Consider the following 22,447-nt stretch of genomic DNA (forward strand, 5'->3'; position numbering starts at 1 on the left):
GAACACAAAGGAAATGATATTTGGATTCTAGGAAACTCTGTTTCATGGTAGAACTTTTCTGGAACATGCATTTAAATCCCTCTATTTTTAATTTAGACTTTGAAATTTGGTTGTCATAATCCTGCTGTTATGTGAGATTTATTAGCGTATCCTGAAATTTTTGAAAAGTCCTATTTCACACTGGCTGGTGAAGCTTGTGTGGCCTCCTCTTCCTTCCCCTCTTGACTCTAGCCTAAGTGTTAGAGAGTAGATGGTAATAGATACTATTCCCAGCCCCCTAATCACTGAGAAGCATCAATTCTCTTTGTGGGTTTTGTTATAAACCTCTAGAATGCAAATATGAACACTTAATGAAATAATGAATGTGAGCAATCATCTTCAATTGTTGCTAATCTCACAAAGAGGCAATAAAAAATTAGGTGGCTCCTACTGGAAATCTACAGCACCACCTATAAAATATTTTTGTCCAAAAAAATCAAAGTTTTATCAAAGCAAGCTTTAGATCTAACTAATTTATAGTGAATAGAAGGAAGAGAGGAATATATAAAAAGGCACCACGGGGATTTATTCATCAAATTTCGGAATGTGAGAAACTCTATAGGACAAACAATCTGGTTTCTTTGACACATGAATTACAAGGGAAAAAGGGGAAACTATAGATGAAAAGAGACAATAAATATCAAACAAAAACAATGTATGAACCTCCTCACTTGGCGTCCAGTTCAAGCAGCAACTGTTTTGTTTTTTTGTTTTTAATTGTTTATTAATTGTTAATTAAATTGTTTAATTTTAATTGTTTTTTTCCCTGCAATTGGGGGAAATCTGAACATTGGTTGGTTATTTAACAATACTAAAAATTATCAGTGATCTTTATGTGTAGTGATGGCATGGAAATAATATTTTAGAAGTCCCCACCTCGGGATCCCTGGGTGGCGCAGCGGTTTGGAGCCTGCCTTTGGCCCAGGGCGTGATCCTGGAGACCCGGGATCGAATCCCACGTCAGGCTCCAGGTGCATGGAGCCTGCTTCTCCCTCTGCCTGTGTCTCTGCCTCTCTCTCTCCCTCTATATGACTATCATAAATAAATTTAAAAATATATATATTAAAAAAAAAAAGAAGTCCCCACCTCTTAACATGTCTGTAATTTGCTTCAAAATAATTTGGCTAAGGGAAGATGGGTGGTTTAAATGACGTAAGTTTGGCCATGAGTTGGTAATTAATGCACTTGGTAATGGGAGCTTATTGTACCATTTTCCTACTTTCACTTGAATTTTCGTAAATCAAAAGTAAACAAGTGGTGCCTGGGTGGCTCAGTTGATTAAGCATCTCACTCTTGATTTCAGTTCCGAAATCGAGCCTGACATCAGTCTCCGTGCTGGGTGTGGAGCCTTCTGGAAATTCTCTTTCTCCCTCTGCCCTGTGCTCTCACTCTCTCTCCCTCTCTTAAAAAAATAAAAAATAAAATAAAAAACATTGCTTGTTTACTTTTTTTTTTTTTTTTTTTTTAATTCCCACAACACAAGCACACAATATCGCAGATCTTTGTAAGAGCTCCGTTCTATTCTGACAATTTCAAGCCTGGACCAGGAGTACTCCCTTGTCTCCCCCGAAGCCTTTCTTAGAAAATGCCCTTGTGCTGAATTGCCTTCATTTGCATCAGCTCAGTGCTCTGGACTTACTGCTCTTGTTTTGACATCATATTGTAATTGCGTGGTCACCTGTGGAGGAGAATAATATTTTCAGAGCAGCTTTTTGTTTCCCATATTTATCCTTACCCCTTGGCCAGCTAAATAGTTTGTGTGAAGGGGGTGATCGAGTGGACATACAGAGAAAAAGGAGTTGCTTGTTGACCTTTGAGTTCCAAATCCTGGGGCTAAGAAGTACCCATGTAGAGATGAGATTTGATAGAAGTGATGGGCTAGAGAAGCGCTAACTGGTAGCCACAATTCCTTGAGCTGGAGTGTGGAGGACAAAGGGGAGAAGGTGGGGCATACCCTAGTGGGAGACAGAGCTGGGATCTAGGGTGAGGGACCAGGTCTGGAGAGTTCACATATACAGATGTGGAGTTAGTCTCCAGAGAGAGCTTGCTCACACTAGACCACCTACTAGAGTGAGTGCTGTTTGGCAGCAGTACCAGGGAACCACGTGAGAGCTGAGTTAGCAGCCTTAGATGGTCCATTCCAGTGTGGACTGCATATCACCTTAGTACTGGGGTACATATCCTCATTAGTACTGGGGTCTGTTAATGGGAAGAGGTAGATATGGAGAGAATATAACCTGGTGGGAGGCAGAGACAGATGAGATCAGGAGTTGTGGGATATGCCTAAACAAATTCAGAAGTAAAACCAAGAAGTAGCAAACAAGGGCCACGGTATCCCCTTATTATTGATAAATCCTAGGTTGGAGATGTAGAACCTGGGTTACAGAACCCCAGATGAGAAGAGTGTACTTCTCCTCCCCATAGGCAGTGCTCGATGAAGGCAGGCTCTCCCTCTGGGAGATAGTGGGATGTCCCAGGAGGCATTCGACAGCTCCCAGTACTCATTCTGGCAAGCAGGCTTGCTCCCAAGAAGGAAAAGAGAGATGATAGGAGCATGACCACTTTATTCTCCCAATTTTATCAGATAGAGAAATGACTACAGTTCCTATCTGATAAAATGGGGCAGGAGAGCCAGCAGTTAGATCTGTTGTGCTTCTTTCAACGTTAAAGGAAACGCAAGGAAACACTCAGACACACTCTTCCTCAAGAGACTCCCTTCAAATAGAACTATCAAACCACTTATAGATCATCTGGTAGAGTGACCTCCATCTGCACAGGACTGTGCTCAATACCCAGTCAATTGATCCAAGTGGGCCAACCACCATCTCAAAATCTCAGGACTTTTGGAAGTACTGTGGTAGAGACTATGAGCATTAACCCCCCCAATGGGCAGTGGTAGCTGTAGATAAAGCCTTGACCCTCCCCACTTACTCACAAAAGTGGTGAAATATATTTTCATCATTTATTCCTTTTTTTTTTTTTGCCTTCACCACACACTGTATAATATTTTTGAGGGCAAAGATGAGGCTTTATTCAAAGTTTATCAGTGTCTGCCAAAAAGTAAGGACTCAATAAAAGTTTACTGAATTGGATCATCATATCATTAAGGGAATTTTTAGCAATCAAACCACTATCTTGACAGCTGAGCTCAAGTCCACTTGTCTTATGAATTAACTCCCTCCACAGACCATTATAATGCCACAGCTGCTCACTTCTAGGCAACCATCTATTACTACTTTTATCAGTAAATCTTCAAAACAGTTACTGTCTTGAGACGTGAAAAATGACTACATTCTCCTAAGTAGTTGAAATAGTTAATAGAGGCTATAAATTTACAAATATTTCTTCCGTTCATGCCCTAGAGTTGTGAAAATCAAGCAACTTAAGTGTCTTAACCATGTTTCTAGTTCAATACAGTGTCAGCCAATGACTCCGTGTTGAACTATTTATGTCCCTCTTAGAATTGAAATATAATTTTGTCAACTTAGAAAACATTGTGCTTAACTATCAAATTTCTTAGGTTGTGCAAACTCTCATGCATGAATTTATCTTGTAGTTGACATTTACCACTTGTTGACCACTCAGCACCAATACCCTTTCCTACTTGCACTCTGATTGTGTTTAGGGGACTTACTTTGTCCCATCATGTGCTGCCTCACTATGGTGGTAAACCCAGGTATTTGCTCTGCCATTGGGAACTCTGAGGTGATTCCTGTAGGTTTTTTCTAGCAGATGCTTTCTCCTGCCCCTCAAGGACCACCACGGGGGTAGGCACGTGATATTGTTAGAGTCTCCTGCAACTCTGCATAATCACGCAATTATACGAAACTGAAAGAAAGTACTGGAGCTCCTGGACGGCAATGGTACCATCTGGGCAAGGTTGACAACAGTTCCTGCTGCAAAGAGTCACCTGGTTCCATTTCAAGACTGTTTTTTTTTTTTTTAATCTCTTCCTTCTGATTTGTAGTCCTCCTGTATCCCTTTAACTAATCTTTCCTTTTGTGTTTGTTTCTGCCAAAATGGTTTCTGTTGCTTGCTACCATAGAACCTTAACTGACTCACACAGCTTGGGAGGAAGCATCACGAGGTAGAAGAAACCCGGAGCTGAGAGTCATGATGTATGAATTATAGTTGTGGCTTTGCAACTCACTTTCTTGGAGACCAGGAGAAATCCCCCCAAACTCTTTGGCCTTTGATTTCCTTTTCCAGGAAGGCAGCAGGCCAGATAACCTTGAAGCCTAAGTTTTTAAAAAGCCAACTCCATTAATCCTATTGTAATTGGTTAGGAACCACTATGAAGAAACAACAATGTTCTAAGCACTTTTGTAGATGTTTTATGCATACAAGGTGCTGTGAATATTCCAGCTACATTAATGCTTGACTGAGAATTTACTCTGCAGGCCACCTCTTGGGTGGAGTGACCAGATATTGGAGCAAATTTCAACAACAGAGAGTAAAGGGGCATGTAACTGCCTGTTCTTGGAAAATATTACCTCAGCTCACTGGGGTGTTTATGACAGAGCTAACCTTAAAGATGATTGATGGGATTGGCTTGAGATCCAGAGAGTAGGGAAATGCTGACACGTTACATTAAAATTAAAATTAAAATTAAAATTAAACTTATTCAGCAGATATTTATAGTGGGTGAGGCACTCTGTCTTTCAGAGAGCTTGAGCCTCTCGTAAATTTGAGGTAAATATACACAATCTTGAGTTTGGGAGTGGTTGTCACTGAATGTTTCCTAACATTTGTGAGTTTTTCCTTGTTTCTGGTTTCATTAAATTTGGACTATTCCAATGTGGATTAGCACTTTCAGTGACCCATGGATGATCCAAACACCAACGGCCAGTTGCTTCCGATTTGAACTAGACTTTGTGGTAATTACACTTGACCTATATTTACAACTCAATAATTCAGTAAATAATATCATAGCAACACAGCATCTAACAGAAGTTTGATGATTACCTAGATACTTCTGATTCCTACCATCCATTTGGATACTATAAAATACCTGTAAAATCTACTTTGAGATTATAGTGAGTGACCTGTTTGTAGTTTGCTCGGCTGCCATAATCAAAGCATACCTACTTCATTTGGCCCTGTATGGATACCTGGTCCACAGAACTGATGGACCACTTGGTTTAGGGTCTTATCTGAGACCTTTACTTCAACCAAGCTAATGACTTTTCACTCCTCAGGTTCCTGCAGTGGCTTCCCATCTCATTTGCAATAAGAGCCAAAAGTTATAGAAGAGCCTATAAGACCCTATGTTCTGGTCCTGTTGACTGTCTTGCTTAGCCTCCTTCCATCTTTCTTTGTTCACTGCTGCCACACTGGCCATCTTGCTGTTCTTTGGACATACTGAACTCTTGGCTGCCTCAGAGAGTTAGCCCTGCCTGAGTAAAGAGCCCTCTAGTGCCCTCAGAGCTGTACGGAGGAGTTCTTCACTACCAGTGAGGTCCACCATGAAGCACTGCATCTTGCTCCTGTGGGAACCAGAGGGTCTGATGGTGGGTAGGAGGCCAGGAGGCTGCCAGCGTTTTGCTTGCTACAGTCTTTGTGCCAAAGTTGTCTGTTATTCACCAAAGCCATCTCTGTACCAGTTTGTTGTGCTAAAGCTGAGTTACCAGGCATCTGGGTGGTTCAATTGGTTAAGCGTCTGCCTTTGGCTCAGGTCATGACCCCAGGGTCCTGGGATGGAGCCCTACATTGGGTTCCCTGCTCAGTGGGGAGCCTGCTTCTCCCTCTCCCTCTGTCTCTCCCCCCACTTGTGCATGCATGCTTTCTTTTTTGAAACAAATAAATAAAATCTTAAAGCTGAGTCACCACTTATACTAGTGCCATGCCCATGGGCAGAGTGCAACATGACCATTTGTTAAAGGTAGTAACTAGTATTTGTTGAACGCTTAACTACGTGCCAAGAACTTTACTCACTTAACACTCATAATAGCTCTGAGGTAAGGACTGTTACCATCCACATTTTATAGATGGCAATGATGGTCTTTGAAAGGGTTAACAATTTTAAACAGATAGCAAGTAGAGAGGCTGGATTCCAACCAAGGCATTATGATTCCAGAAGTCATGAACTTAATGGCTCTAGAGTCAACTCACCGTGCTGGGTTAGTGGGAAAGAACCCTTTCTTCCACTTTTTTTTTTTTTTTTTTGTCATTTTAAGCACCATGTGTTCATATATAGTTTTCATCCAAAAAATATAACTGTAATTTTGTTCCACTTGTACCCGCCGCACCAGGGCACCAATCTGTCACACTCTCGCATAAAATCAGAACTAACCTGGACATTGTGATTAGATTTGATGTAAGACGTAGCAAAATGTGGGAAAGCTTTCCTGTACGATCTAAATTAAAATAATGAGAGTGATTATTTTGAAGAGACAACTCAGACAGTAGGAACAAGCACAAAGTCAGCTTCCTGGCCCCTCCCTCTCACTACCATCTGCAAAGTGGAAAGCACCTCCACATATGTCCTTTTATTTGTTTTACTTTTGAACTTCCTGGCACGACTTCTTTTGATAAAGTGTTCTGATGCTTTAACAAAGAAAGAGAAGAAATCCCAAATCCAGAGAGCCATTATGAATGTTCCTTCCTCTTCCCTTTTTCAGTTGGGTGTGTAGGGGCCCAGTGAGGACATAATTCAGGATCCAGCCTCCTGGGGATTTTGTCAACAAGGATAGTATATTTTGATAAGGACCAACACAGAGGCCCTCAGCCTTCTGGACAAAGGTGGAGTTCCTGGCTAGGATGCCTTTGAAATGTTTTCTTCAGGTTTCTCTTTTGAAGTACTGGGATAAACAAAACCCTCCTTTAAATTCTTTCTGCTGTCTTTGATTGATTCTCCTTTCCCTGTGGATAAAAATAAAATGAAAAAAATTATAGCTATTTCTGATATTGGTAGTTCAAAAAGCTCAAGTATCTCCATACAGGGCAGTCATGCAGTTATTGGGGCCACATGAAATTCTGATTCGCCAAAGGGATTGTGACTCAGTCTGAAGCCCTGCCAGGACTTGTAGGTTTAGGGTGGTACAAGGGGGGAGGAATTTTGCTGCAACAGCTGCTGTGCTTTCAAAACTGTGAGAGCAACCCCACCTTATGATTCCCATCATTCTTCTCTCGCATTCCCACTTTAGTTTAAAAACTGCATTTAAAGAGGAAGAAATGATGTGCAGATAAAAATTGAAATTATTTTATCCCCTGGCTAAGTACCTTTCAAGCTGAGCATTTTATGAGTCCACAATAAGATGTAGTGATGCACGTGTACAAATACCTCTTCACATTTTAAAATAACCAGCTCCACAGGTGCCATGAGAGCATTGCATAAAATATGACATTAGGAAAAAGAAATCTCAGCGTATTTCAGAACATAAGACACTGGAGCAAGTTTGCTTTACATTTCGTCTGTAGTAGCAGAAAAATTATCTCATAATGGTGTATTCTGTTCTCATGGTTGGGTTGTCTTGCGTACAATCCTTTTATGGCTCTGCATTGATGTCAAGTAATTACTAGGCCACTCATTTTTTCTTTTTCTTTTTTTTTTCACACTATTTTGCAGTCTATTTTTTCCTCCAAAGAGGTAGAAAATGGATTTCTCAGTGCCTGGCCCTGTAATAACCCATAGCAAACTCTAGAAGTGTTTGCTGAATGAATAAATGAATGTGGGTACTTGACAGTCCACTGAAAACAAGCAGGTTGAAGCATTTATTTGAGTCCCATTATCTTGGTACTTTTCAACTAGAATCCTATTTTTCTGAGTTTGGCAACCTCCTAAATATCTGGATGTGTACATAAGCTGTATTCCCATTGATTCTGTTAAATTTGTGAAAGAGCCAATGGATTATTTTGGGACAAACCATCAACCACTTGAAGTTTAAGCTTAGAGATAAAGCTGAAGTCGTTTAGCACAAATGCGCAATACCGAGCTTGGTATATAATTTTTTCTGTTTGTCCAATTGGAAGTGTTAACTCTTGTTAACCCTTTGGGGCCCTCTGCCGCCTCAGCTGGAGGCAGGGTTGTCTTTTCGCCCTTTCTGTCGAATGACCACTTTGAAATAGGAGCCAAGCTGGAGAATTTATTCCTCCCTCCAGATGTCTGTTGCTGGAACACAGCTCTTAAAGAGATTATGTCTCTGGAGGGGACCAGACTGCTGATATTATTTCTGACTTCAAAATATGTCAATGACAAAAATAGGGTTCAACATATGGAGTTGAGCTTTGTAGAGCCAGCATTCCACACTTCTGTATAGAGGGATCCATCCACCCAAAGCAATGTTAAATATAGGTTATGATATATTTTCTTAACATCCTGTAAATAATTTGCTCTGATTTAGAATATCAACCTCAGAAGGGATCTCAGAAATATAGCTGATGCATGAATCTTCTGAATCTATATCCAACCTCTCCCTAAATTACTGTACTCTGTAAATGTCATTCCCTTATGAGATGCCAAATCTATATTTAGGGTAGATCTAAAAGTTGAATAGTTCTTTCTCACAACAAGTGGAAATGTCTTTTCTCTATCAGATGCTAGTTTGCCTAGACACCTTTCATAGGCATCCAAGGGATGAAGCTAGGACTGGTGGGTAGAGTTTACAGACTAATTTTTATTATCAAGAAGAATTTTCTGCTGGTCAACACAGTCTTGGCATGGAATTAGGCTATATAATCAATGGGCAGGAGTGTTATTGAGATTCATGCCTACTAAAAGTACTGGAATTCATCCAGTGTTGAGACGTTATGATTCATTTTATGATATGCTTCTTTAGATGTGTGCTCTGGACATTTAAATGTATGGTATACATCATACATGTGTATCAAACTGCCTACTTGAGATCTCCACATATTTAACCCTGAGCCATCCATTTCTTGATTTCTTCTTATCCTGCTCATCCAACGATCTTCTGCATATCAGTATATGGCTCCTCTGCCTAGCAATCAGAATAATTCTTTTAACTCATCTTACCTCCTGTTCACTTTGCCTGAAATGTTACTCTCTGCCTCCATATACCTGTATGATAAGCTCCTCATTGCCTGGACTCTGCTCAAATATCACCTCCTCAGAGAAGCTCCCCTTGACTATAGTATCTGATGTAGCACTCCCTGTCACCCTTCCTTGGTATCCTCTGTCCCTCTTACTTTATTTTTCCATGAGAAACGGACATCACCACAAATTTATTTAGTTGATGATTGTCTGTCTGTGCTAGAATTTAAGCTTCTTCAGGAAAGAGAATGTGTTATATTGACTGCTCATCCTTAGTGCTTAGAACAACTTCTGGCTTATAGTAGTTATTTAATAAATATGTATTGGAAGGGGACACCTGCTACCCCAATGTTTATAGCAGCAATGTCCACAATAGCCAAACTGGGAAGAGCTGAGATGTCCATCAACAGATGAATGAATAAAAAAGGTGTGGTATAGATAAATGCAATGGAATATTACTCAGCCATCAGAAAGGATGATTTGCATTGACATGGATGGAATTGGAGGGTATTATGCTGAGGGCAATAAGTCAATCAGAGAAAGACAATTATCGTATAGTTTCACTTATATGTGGAATGTAAAAAACAGCACAGAGGATCATAGGTGAAGGGAGGGAAAACTGAAAAGCAAGTCATCAGAGAGGGAGAAAACCTTGAGAGACTCTCTTAAATATAGGAAGCCAACTGAGGGTTGCTGGAGGGGAGGAGGATGGAGGGATGGAGTTACAGGATGATAGGCATTAAGGAGGGCACGTGATGTGATGAGCACTGGGTGTTACAAGCAACTGTTGAATTATTGAACTCTACATCTGAAACTAATGATGCACTATATGTTGGCTAATTTAAATTTAAATTCACATATGAATAATAATAGAAATTTAAGCAGGAAAATAAAAGGTAAAAATGTAACATATGCTATGTGTGACAAGCAAAAGAAGAGAGATAGTGCTTATGAATTTTTTATACTAAAAGAAAATAAATTAATGATTTTGATGCCTGTTTGTAAAATTATTTTCCCAAAGCTGCAATCTTCCTATGAACCTCACAGAGTCACTTAGTGTGCATGTTCCTTCTTGACCTTCAGAAGGAATGGAGACGTTGTAAACCTCACCAGCATCGGCTGTGATCCATTTTCCTAGAGAATATGAATCCCCAGATACACCAAATATCAGGTCTGGGTGACACTGACTACTAGATGTCAGGGGTGAGGAGCAATCATTAATTTTACCTCTAAGTCAGTCTTTGAAGTAGAAGATAAATCCATCTGTCGTATCTAGAGGGCAAACAAAGCTTTCTTATTTACTTTTCCCACAAATAAGATCATCCCCATTCTAAACCCTGTGAGACTAGGCTTCCTAATTTGTACAAATTCTATTAATTTTCAGGGTCTTTGTTTCTGTATTTACAGAAAACTCCTATCTCAATTAAACTTGAATGGGATGACAGACTCACTTTCAATTTTGTCACTAGAAATGGTCATTTCTTTGCCTTAATAAAGTAGCTTTTGTCCTGAATAGTAATACCTGGTGATTTATACATTTTTCTAAAATTAATAATGCTGTGTTTTATATCTGTTTTTCAGTCTTTTTAATAACAGAAAAATGGACATCTCCAGAATGAGTACACTTTAAATCTTTCCTATATAATAAGAGTTTTAAGTGCTAGTGAGAAAAGCCATGAATTTTTATTTTTCTTGAGACCTAAATACATTATCTTACAACTATCATAGAATTAAAACCTGAGAACAAGTTTTGTGGGAATAATTTATTTTAGGTCTTGGAGCCTCTTGTGTTTTAAAGAGAAATGCACCCGGGAAAATAAAAATGTCTCAAGATTCCTCAAGGAATGAAGTTATTTTTTTAAAAGTTACATTTAGGGTTGTGCACCGAATGGGAGGAAGGATGCTGTAAATCCACGGTCCATTCTGAAACACAACTTAACAACTCATAAAATATCAGACTCTTTGACCCAGTACTCCCACGTCTAAGCATTTGCCCTGAGGAGATGTCACATAAGAATGAAAAGATGTAGGCATATGAGTGTTTCTTATAAATCTGTTTTTAATGTACAAAAATTGGAAACATCCCAGACATCTATCAATAGAAGACTGATTAAGTAAGTTATTGCACATAAATGCAATAAAATTCTTAAGGCACTAAACTTGATGTAGCTCAATATTTATTGACATGGAGAGATGTTTGTGACATAGTGTTGAGTGGAAAAAAACAAGTGAAAAATGCTCTCAACATGATTCCATTTATGTAAAATTGTATCCTTCTCTTTAGAAAGACATTCATTGAAATGTTATTTGTGGTTATTTATGGATAATGAGATTTGGGTGATTTATTTTTGGGGGGGGAATTTTTTTTTTTTTTGGTTTTTAGATTTCTATTGTGTGTACGTATAATTCTAATAAAAATGCAAATTCATAAATGAATCTCTCATAATGAAGTAAAATCTAATAGGAAATATACTTTTAGACCTATTTGTAGCAGCAAATATAACTGTAGTCAATTTAGGATCAGTCTGTTTAACATAGGAAGAAGAAAATTGGAAATAATGTTATATAAAGAATGTCTTATCGAGAATAAGATTTTAGAAAGCATTTTAAAGATGATGTCATTTAAACCCAATGTGGAAAAAGATAGATTTTCTTAAAATAATATTCCTAGAATTCTAAAAATCTTTTCACTTCCAGTAACTTTTCATGAAAATAATGTTTTAGATGGATATTTTAGAGCCTGCTGATTTGTACATAGTGATGAACAGAGGAGACCTTGGAGCATGTGGAGATCCTGGTTTTGGGGCCAATGAAAATCTCTGGCATCAAACCTTTTCTGATGGTGAACAGTGTTTAGCTGAATCATAAACTTTCTCATCTGATCATCACTGATCACTACCATCCTTATTATCTATATATTTGGAAGCTTTTAAACTGTACAGTTTTAAATGCAAAGAAATAGAGATTTTTTTTTTATTGATTCCCATTGGTAAAGATTGAAACAATTGATACTACACTTTTAACACAAGCTCCCAGGAACATCCTCATGAACTAAGAAGTTTGAGAAACATAGTTGAGAAAAGCTATCCACCTACAATGATGAAGACAATGAGAATGCATGAACATTCTCCAAGGTGGATTCCATGATACATTCAGCATTATAGTCTCAGAACACCTAAAAATCAAAGAAGCTGATACCATAAATCTCCTAGAAGAAAACATAGGCAGCAAGCTCCCCTTGACATTGGTGTTGGTGATGATTTTGAGAATCTGACACCAAAAACAAAAGGAGCAAAATAAAAAATAAATAAGGAGGACTATATCAAACTAAAAAGCTTTTCCACAATGAAGGAAACCATCAACAAAATGAAAAAGCAACCTAATGAATGGGAGAAAATATTTACAAATTGAACATCTGAGAAGGTGCTAATATCCAAGATATGTAAAGAACTCCATAACTCAGTATCAAACCCACAAACAATCCAATTTAAAAATGGCATTTGAATAGACATTTTTCCAAAGGAGACACACAGATGGCCAGTTTGTTGAGCAACGTGAAAAGATGCTCAACATTATTAATCGTCAGGGAAATGTAAAAACCATAATGAGATATCACCTCACATCTGTTAGAATGGCCATTATCAAAAAGGCAAGAAATAACAAGTGTTGGCAAGGGTGTGGAGAAAGGGGAAGCCTCATGCACTGTTGGTGGGAAGGTAAACTGATGCAGCTACTATGGAAAACAGTGTAGAGTTTCCTCAAAAAATTAAAAATAAGTCTACCATATGATCCAGCAGTTCAACTTCTGGGTGTTAATCCAAAGAAAATAACACTAACTTGAAAAGATATTCATTGCCTTATGTTTGCTGCAGCATTATTTACGATAGCTGAGACATGGGGAAAAAACCCTAAGTGTCCATTAATGGATGAATGAAACAGGAAATTTTGGTACACACACACACATATACACACAATGAATATTCGGCCATATAAAAGAAGGAAGCCTTCCCATTTGTGACAACACAAATGGACCTTGAGGACAATAGATTAAGTGAAATAAATCAGATATACTGTATCAGCTCTCTTATATATGGAACCTAAAAAAAAAAAAATGAATCCAACTTCATAGATACCGAGAACAGAATGGTGGTTGCCGTGGTGGGGTGGGGGTGGGGATTGGGAAATGGGAAAAATTAGTGAAATGAGTTAAAAAACCAGAAGACTGATATACAACCAAGCTACTTTTTTTCTACACAAAGTATTTTTCTGTATATGACATTAGATTGTTTTCCCAGGATTTGATCCTATTTAGACACAGAAATCTTACCAGATATTATATTTTGATAATAAAAAAACTCAAAGGAAACCCTTTCATTGATTGATTCTCTCATTTTTCATCTACTCATATTTTGCTGGTATGGATCTAGCAGGTGCAGTGCAGCTCTGGAGCTAACAGTTGCATCAGCACTTCACTAGATGGCAGCTGAGATGTGTTCCTCCAGTAACAACTGCAATTGTAGTTTTAACTTACCTGCTTTAGACCTGGTTGGGTTAGCAGCTCTTCCCTCTAGGTCTTTCCTACTGGGAACTGTTTCTGGAAGCCCAATCTACAACCGCTCTTCTAGTTCTTTCAGTTGTGGTGTAAACACCTAAATCCCTACATTAGATAACTTTCTGCAAGAAACACCTAATGTGGTTTTGCTCTTTATAATTGAATTCTAACTTCCTCCTCACTCAACCCATGTTTTGGCGGGTAATTACATTGGAAATGTTTTCTCAAGTTGTTTCCCATGTATCTTGATAGTGGACATTGCTATTGTTCGCACAGAGACTCTCAAACTCCTTTTACTTCTGTTTACTCTTCCAGCTTTAATGGGCTTTTGCTTTCAACTCTTGAGCAGCCATCTTCCTCGAAGGACTGTCCTCAGGCTATTGGAGCAGCTTTGTTCATAGACACAGAGAACTGGAAGGGCCTGGGAGTTTATGACTCCTTAGAGTGATGCTTCGCTAGTGAATGACCTCAGTGGGAGATGAAGGTCCAATCTCTTGTCTTGGGCACAACAATTTTGAGGCTATGACTTACACTCCAGAAATCTCTTGAGGAAATCAGGCTGAGAGCCCTCTAGGAACTTGCTGAAATGAAAGTCTCCTTCGTTTCCTTTTCTTCTCCATTGTGCTTCTCTCTCTTCCTTACCAGTTTTCTCTGAGAGCACTTCCTTGCACATAAAGTCTCATCTCAGGGTCTGCTTCTGAAAAAACTCAACTCAGACAATAGGTCAAACATTGCTTTCCAAAGGCTCCTAACAGTTTTCCAGAATTGAATCCAACAACATGATATCTTGCCTTCTACGTAGACTAAAAGCTCTTTGCTCTTCAATGGCAGTTGATGGTGATAGTTATTCCCCACTGAACCTGGAAATATGGTTTATACAAAGCAAGTTAATAAATGGAGGCAGAGGGTCAGTAGTCAGTGATTTTTTTGAGATTGCATCTAGATGGATTAAGTGAAAATTCTGTGTCTCATTATGATTCCCGTGCATAAATTAGTCTGATGTGTCCAGACAAAAGATGCTTTACTCCTGCAAAGTACTCCTAAAGGCTAGGTAACATTTTTAGTATATGTGCTGCGAAGCGAGCACTAAAGGCTAGATAACAAAGATGAATTCCATCTTGAACTTTTTTTAGTTCTAGAGAATTAGATGAACAGGACAGTACTGCCTCCTCCCTCAGTTATGATAAATTGCCTCATCTTTTATATTATGTTAGCAAGAAGGAGTGGCTCTTCCTGTTGTTGCTTTTAAATTTATCTTTATTTGCATAGCTCTTGAAATGAGAGGACATGTGGGTTGTAGAAGTCAAGCTTGTGAGCTTGTAATCGATGTAATATGATGATATGTCATCTAATTGAGGCCTATTAGCCTTTCTTCATAATGGAGGCATGGAAAATAATAAGGGAGATTAGGTTAACTGGTGATATTTTACTATTCAAGTCTAGCATGAAAATCAATTTCCCAATGATTTGATTTAGTTCTATGCAGCAGGAAGTGGATAACTAAAGAAAGATTACAGTATTAATTATAGATTCTTTCCTTAGCCATTCATCATTAGAAACCAATAAATATTTATTCATTACTCCGTGGAAAAGTTAAATCCTCTCATCAGATAAAATTTTCACTTTCCATTTAGTGATTTTCATAGTTTTAGTGTATGTTTGCTGGTTGGTGAAAAAAAAATGACCTAATGTAGGGAAAGAGTTTTCCTCTCTTCTCAGAACTTCAGTCAATAAATATCTAGATTAAAGATCTTGCAACTTGTCCCCTCATGCAACAGGGGAGCTGAAGCACATCTTTTCTAAAGGTGGATCCTTGAGACAGGAGTTCTGCTAGGCATCACTGAGAGAGCAGTCCAAGTTCTCCAAAGGCCTAGCATACACCAAATAATTTGTATTCTTTTTTCTTCAAGCATTTTTGGATTGTATACCCTTTTGGAGATGCCCTAGTTTTGGAACCACCACAATTATACTAATTGGATCAAATGGTTTAACAAATATAAAGTGCTTAGAAAAGCTCCTAGAATATTTTAAGTCTTCAGTAAATACTAATTATGACATAGACCAATAATTGCTTCTCTGAAACCCTTGGAGTCAGATATGTATTTTGGAATTCAGAATTCTTTAGACTTTAAAACAGAAGGTGAATATTCTGTATCTTGATATCTCCAGTACCCCCAATCATATTACGTTAGTATTTGTACAGCGAAACACATTCACACAAAGTTATCGTAAACAGCCTCATGTTAACTCAGATCAGACTGTGCCACAGAAAATCTATTTTAAAACTTCTGGGTTTTAGAGGTTTTTTGATTTTGTAATTATAGCTGAGGGGTTTTGAACTATATTATCATCATTATTTTTTTTTAGATATATTTCATTTTTTAAAGCAGTCTTAGTCACAACAAAACTGAGTGGAAGCTACAGAGATTTTTCCATATATCTTCTGTCCCCACACATGTATAATCTTCCCATAATCAGCATTCCCCACCAGAGTGGAAAATTTATTACAACTGATGCACTTACATTGATAAATCATTATCACACAAAGTCCAAGATTTGCAATATAGTTCTTTCCTGGTGTTGTGTATCCTGTGGGTTTGGATAAATATATAAGGGCATGTATCCATCATCACACAGAGTATTTTCACTGCCCTGAAATTCCTCTGTGCTCCACCTATTCATCTCACCTCCTCCCCCAGCCCCTGGCAACCACAGATCTTTTTCGTGTTGCCATAGTTTTGCCTTCTCCAGAATATCATATAGTTGGAATCATATAATATTTAGAAGCCTTTTCAGATTCTTTCTTAAGTTGCGTCTACTAATAAGTGCATCAAAAGCATTCTTCATTTATGTTAGTTTTTTTGAATCTCTAGCATTTTGTTTTGTTTGCTTGAATTTCCATCTCTCTGTTTACCATTGCTCATCTGTTTTTGCGTGTTATCTGCTTTACTCATTAGAGCCCCTTAGCATATTAATCAGTTGTTTTAAATTCCCAGGCCAATAATTATAAAAATCTGCCATATCTGAGTCTGCTCTTGATGCTTCTGTCTCTTCAAACTGTGTTTTTTGCCTTTTAGTATGCCTTGTATATTTTTCTTTATAGCTGGACTTGCTGTACCAGATAAAAGGGACTGCTATAAATAGGCTTTCAGTAATATGGTGGCGAGGCATGGGGAAGGAGACGTGTTCTATTGTGCTATGATTGGGTAGGTCTTTTAGTGAACCTCTGCCTCTGGACTGTGAAATTCCCGTGTGTTTCTTGGTTGTTTCCCACACCCACCACCCCTTTAGGTGGGACAGGATGGTTAGAGTTAAGTATTTCCCTCCTCCCATGTGGAAGGCTAGAGGGAGTTGGAATTCTATATTCCCTTTCCCCAGGTCAGGTAGGCTCTCATAACACTCCAGCAGATTAGGCTCAGTTAGATGGTTTCTCCTGAGTATGGAAGTTTTAAGAATAGTTCCTATGTATTTAACAATGATTCATTTTCCCTGCCCCCTACCAGAAGCTTGAAGGGATTTTTCTCTGCTATTTTCTATGAGAGTCTGGTAGAGTTCCAGAAGGTAAAATTCACGTAAGTGTGGAGGCCTCCTGTTGACTGGGCTCCCCACCCCCCCTTGAGTTTTTCTCTCTCAGATTGTCCACATAGAGCCTCTAGCAATTGACCAATTACACTTAAGGTTTCGCTGCCCCAGCACAGGGATAGAGGGTGAGTGTAAGCAAACCAAAGCTGGAGCAAATTGTGAGACTAAGGAGTTTGCAATTAGGATGATTTTACCTTCAAGCAACGACAAACTCTTATTCAAACTGGCTGAAACAATAGTAAATGCATTACACGATGAGAAGTGCGGAGCCAGAATGGGCTCCAGGTGCGTTATCACAATTCCTCAGCACTTTCTTTGCTTCTCTGTGACCTTTGGGTTCTGCGCAATTCTGTTACTTTTATCTCCAGGCGTCCTTGACAACATCTAGAAGAAGAGGAATACCTCAGTGTGATGGTCACTCACTTCTCATTGGTTAGATAAAGTTAGATGCCTGTTAACAAGCCAACTGGTTGATGCTGATTTTCTGAGGCAAATAGATGTCAGAGAGTCAACAACGGTGATGACAGCAAGACAAGATTAGCCTCTTTAGGCTTTAAAGGAGGCAGGGTTGTTCATGTCATGTTGCTTCATATGAAACAATTATTAGTGTCATCTTGGTCACTGGTGAAGCGGTGTGAGGTGACAGCTTAAAGAGTCAGAGAGATCTGCGAAGCGGTGCATGTATTGGCCTTGGAGACCACCTCTCTAACTGTAGAACCTCTCAGGCAGTTCTTAGTTCTTGTAGAGTTCCATCCTGTGATGCTGGTAACTCCAGCAGGAAGACTGTGGCTCTTGATTAAACTCATGTTTATTCATGGAGTTAGACTCAATCAGCTTGAAAGCTTGCCTCATGCCCAGTTTATTTTAAATTGGCCACAGCAAAGTTTTACAAAAATGAGTTGGTTAGTGAGGAAGAGAAGATGGTGTTTTGGTCATGAGATTGGAAAGCCCACCAGCTGTTGCTTAGTTGGCATAATCTTAACACTTTTCTTTAAATTATTATGGGCAAGCTGTAAAAATAGCAGAAATGACTGGATTCTGAAGTAAGAATCTGGCCTTGCCATACTCAAGAAAAACTCTTGTACTAATGTGGAAAACCCAGGTGACGTTAGGAACTAGCAAAGACGATCTTTAGTTGAAATTTAACTTCAAATCTTTTTCTCTTTTACGTTCAAATGCTTTTGGCTAAAAGCAGTAATGCATCTTGCCTTTAATGTGGTAAGAATTTTCACATGCTCAAACTTTAACCACACAATTTAGTAACCTCTTTAATCTTGTTTGTATCGATTTATTCAGCTGAAGAGTCCAGTAGAATAGTAAAGTGAAGACATCAAGAACAATATTCATCGTCCAAATGTTTCATCAGAGGACTTTATTTCTTACTTTTGGGACATGCTTTGAGGGAGCTGGTAGGGAATAATAAATAGGCTATCTTGTGTATTTTGATACTTTCAACTTCTCCCCAAATTTCTAGCACACGCTATCATAAAGGTCAAGCTTTTGAGAGTATTATTTTTCAATGGTGACATTATCCAAGTTTATAAATATCAAATAATCTCCTTAGTCAGAATCACAAGGGTAGAATTAATGTAAGCTCAACCCATTCCCATAATCAGCTAGATCAGAGCTGTAGAACTTTTTTTAAGAGTTAAATAAATATAAACTAAAAAAGTCACGTAAACCAAAAAAGAATAACATATGCCTTGACTTCAAGGTGCTGTCTGGTTAGGTTTCAGTTAGGTTAAGGTTAGGGTTAAGCCTAAGCAGGAAATGTTTATACCTAACACAGTGAGTGACTTATGTCAGACATTGTTCTAAGCATTTTCCCTGTAGTAATTCACTTAAGCTTTACAATAATCCTATGAAGTAGGTACTATTATCCTCATTTTGTAGATAGAAGAATTGAGATACAGCAAGTTTAAGGATCACATGGCTGATAAAGGGTGAGACCAAGATTGGCACCCAGGCAACTGGGTGGTGGTGCTCATATACTCACACATTACAAAATTTGGCCCTGGACGGGGTTAGATAGCCATCTGAAAAATATAGCTCCTGTAATGCCCAGAATCTTCAGTAATGCAGTGTTAAGTACAGGACTGCTTAGAATTTAAGGGCAGAGATTATAGAGCCAGACCCCTACCACTAGTAGAGAGGTGACCATGGGTAGGTTATTTCCATGCTATTTCCTCTGAGCTATAAAACTGAGCTAATTGTCTCATCTAACTAGTCCCCAGACTCAGTATGCATAAAATTCTTAAGAGATTGTGATCCAGTAAAACTACGTAGGGTTCAGGAATCTGCATTTTAAATAAGCGCTTCGAGTAAGTCTGGTGAGGTCTGTCTTCAGACACTCTTTGGGAAATATGGAATTCTATCTCATGGGAGAGGAGAAGCCAGGCCTATAAAGCACTGGGCACAGTCCTGGCACATGATTGGTGGATGGACACCACAGCTTTCATCTATTTTGGTGTCACCAAGGCAGCCCCAGGTCAGGAGAGAGTGGGAGGAGTCTCTGATCTCAGGAGTGACTGCAGACAAAGGGACACCCATGTTAGGATGAAAGTGAAGATGAAGACGATGATGGTGACCGATATGCTAGTATTCTCTGCTCTGCGAGAGGGGTAACGAGGAGGAGAAAGAGAAGGCTGCCAATTCCTCTCATTCTCATTTCCAAATCTTAGAAGGATTTCATTAGGTTTGCCTTCAGGTTTAACAAAAGAAATCTACTCTATTCTCAGGGTCCCTCTGCTCATTCTCTCTCCATATTTCCTTACATATTTTTGCACGTGCCAATTTCCTTTACTAGAAGAAATCTTTCCCTCTCCAACTTACTGTGAAAAATGCAAATGTCTAGATGAGGTAATGTTTTGTTTGACTGTGTTTCAGCAGCATCACGGGTTAGCCATTTAACAAATGTCTATACCCACTTAATAAATCCTTCCTTGTTTTGATGGGGCAAAGTAGTGAAGGAAACGAGCTCTTACGATTCCTAAAACAAAGCAAGGAAATCCATGAGGATGGGCAGCAGGATAAGGTGCAGAAAGAGTACTGAAGCTGGCTCACTAACTACACACTGCGTCTAGCTTTGATTGACTTTGTTCTTTGAGCTGGGCTGGTGCCCTTTGGAAGCCTATAGAAAAGTAGTTTTGTCATGTAGCTGCAAACACAGCCAGCTCTTTTGCATTATTTATGAACTTAAACTCATTTTTTTCCAAAGGACTTTTTAATGGAGGCAGATTCATACTGTGGTATAATGTCTGGGCCACAGAAATGCAGTCCAAAAATAGATCCACAGCCTATCTTATTGCAAATAAATGTGGATGTGTTTTAAGACTAATATAACACCATTTACACTACCTCCAAAATATCTTGAAGTAGAACATTCATAGGTGTATTCAATTTCTTTCATGTATGTTAAAAATCACGATGCACACACGCATATTGGAAGTCCTCAGGGAACCGTGGCTTGGGTGCCTTTGAATTTTGGTGGAAAACAGAAGTTTCCAAGCCCTTGGAAGTAGAGCATGAAGTCTGAAATTAGGCTCACTAGATGGGGGATTTGTGTGACGTTTTGCAAATCACTTAACATCTCTGAAACTCAGTCTTTTTGTCTGTTAAATGATGAATCATGAGATTTTAATAAAATATTGCATTAAAAATCCCTATTACAGTACCTGGCACATAACACAGAGACATTCAAGATGTAGCAGCTCTTATTATAATTTCTTAAATTTTTGTTATCTCTGTATTAGATCATCAATTGGTTATATCTTCAGGCAACTTTATACTAAAATTTGTATTCTGGGCAGCCCAGGTGGCTCAGCAGTTTAGCACTGCCTTCGGCCCAGGGCGTGATCCCGGGATCGAGTCCCACATCAGGCTCCCCACAGGGAGCCTGCTTCTCCCTCTGCCTATTTCTGCTTTTCTCTTTCTGTGTCTCTCGTGAATAAATAAATAAAATCTTTTTAAAAATTCATATTGTTTTAGGTGCTAAAATTTTGTGTATATTATGGTTCATAGTATTTGGAAGTATATAATGAATACCATGATCAACACTGATGTTATTTTGAGCATTAGAATCAATTTAGAAAACACCCTGATGTTTGAAAGTGCAGCAGGCATACTGTAACCATCAGACCACATGCATGAGAACAGATTATAATGTCTAATCATAGTAAAAGAGAAAAATTGGCAATGCCTGGGACGCTTACATGATCACAGAATAATTATATTAGCCCTGCGCTGCCTACCTCTGTATACCTTGTTATATCAGAAAAATCAACTCCTTTTTAAGTCACTGTAGTTTGATTTCTGTTACTTGAGGATGAATACATTCCTGTCAATTAATAAAGACTAAACTATTCTGAGTGAGATAAGCAGAGCAGATGGTTCAGCTGACAAGATGACTTATGGTTGAAAGTAAATACAGACTAGGTCATTAAAACTCCTAGGACTGAAGTGGCCAAAGGAGCTTTTAAGAACTATAATGCCTATTGTTCAAAGTTGCTTGCAGTATTATGTTGTTGTGGATAAAATGTATAGACCTTATAATTTTTTTGTGAGTGGAATCTTGTAGAAATTAGAGTTAAATTTCTCACCTGGACTGAAATGGTACGTAACTGAGAGAACTGAGAACTGAAGTAGGAGTCCCAAGGTCAAGTTGACATTCAAAATATAAGTATGTGGAGTCCACAGAAATTTAGGAGTGGGTCCTGCACTTGCATAGGGTGTGGTATTTAGGGTTGAAGTTTGGACCAATTTTGACCAGTGTTGGAGTTGGAAGGTTTTTGTCTGACATTTTAATTGCATGTCTTTAACCTGATGGTTATAGCATCCGGTTGGCCAAATTGAAGAATCTTAATTGTACTTTTATATCAGAATCCTTTTAAATATGTTTTATTTTTCTTCTTCTACATAGGAGAAAACTAAAGATAAAATGGTGAATTGAATCTTTTCATGCTATAAAAGTATACAAATGATAAAGAAAGCCATTTGTGTTAATGCCATACATTAGCCCACCCAAACTCCATTCTTCTAGTTTACAGGTTAAAAAGTTAAAACTACATTTCCTAAACTCCGTTGCGGCGAGGGTTCCGGAAGTGAATTCAGTTCTGCCAATTAAAATACCCAAGAGAGGTCTGAAAGGTAGAAGTAAGGTGAAACCATCTTCCTGTGATTCTTCACTCACTATTCCTGCTGACACATAAGATGTTGGAAGAGTTAATGTTTCTCACAGCAGTACTCTCCAGCTTCCTGGGTGTTGAGGGGCAGTTGCAATGTTA

At 38.6% G+C, this 22,447-nt stretch overlaps 1 protein-coding gene and 1 long non-coding RNA gene across 3 annotated transcripts in view; one reads left to right on the plus strand and one right to left on the minus strand.

The window, feature by feature from the left end:
- The window catches only part of ZDHHC17 (zDHHC palmitoyltransferase 17), a 189,731-nt gene that overhangs the window by 166,532 nt on the left and 752 nt on the right, over window positions 1–22,447 (plus strand). The window lies entirely within an intron of this gene.
- Window positions 1,528–17,863, minus strand: LOC140602776 (uncharacterized). 2 transcript variants are annotated; one of them, XR_012005672.1, is made up of 3 exons: window positions 17,360–17,863; window positions 6,332–6,900; window positions 1,528–1,717 (listed from the first exon to the last, which is right to left on the minus strand). It is a non-coding gene; the product is annotated as an uncharacterized lncRNA (long non-coding RNA). The 2 variants fall into 2 exon arrangements; XR_012005671.1 differs by having other exon boundaries at window positions 6,151–6,900.

This window comes from Canis lupus, chromosome 13 (genome assembly GCF_048164855.1).
Source record: "Canis lupus baileyi chromosome 13, mCanLup2.hap1, whole genome shotgun sequence".
Classification (NCBI taxonomy): Eukaryota; Metazoa; Chordata; class Mammalia; order Carnivora; family Canidae; genus Canis; species Canis lupus.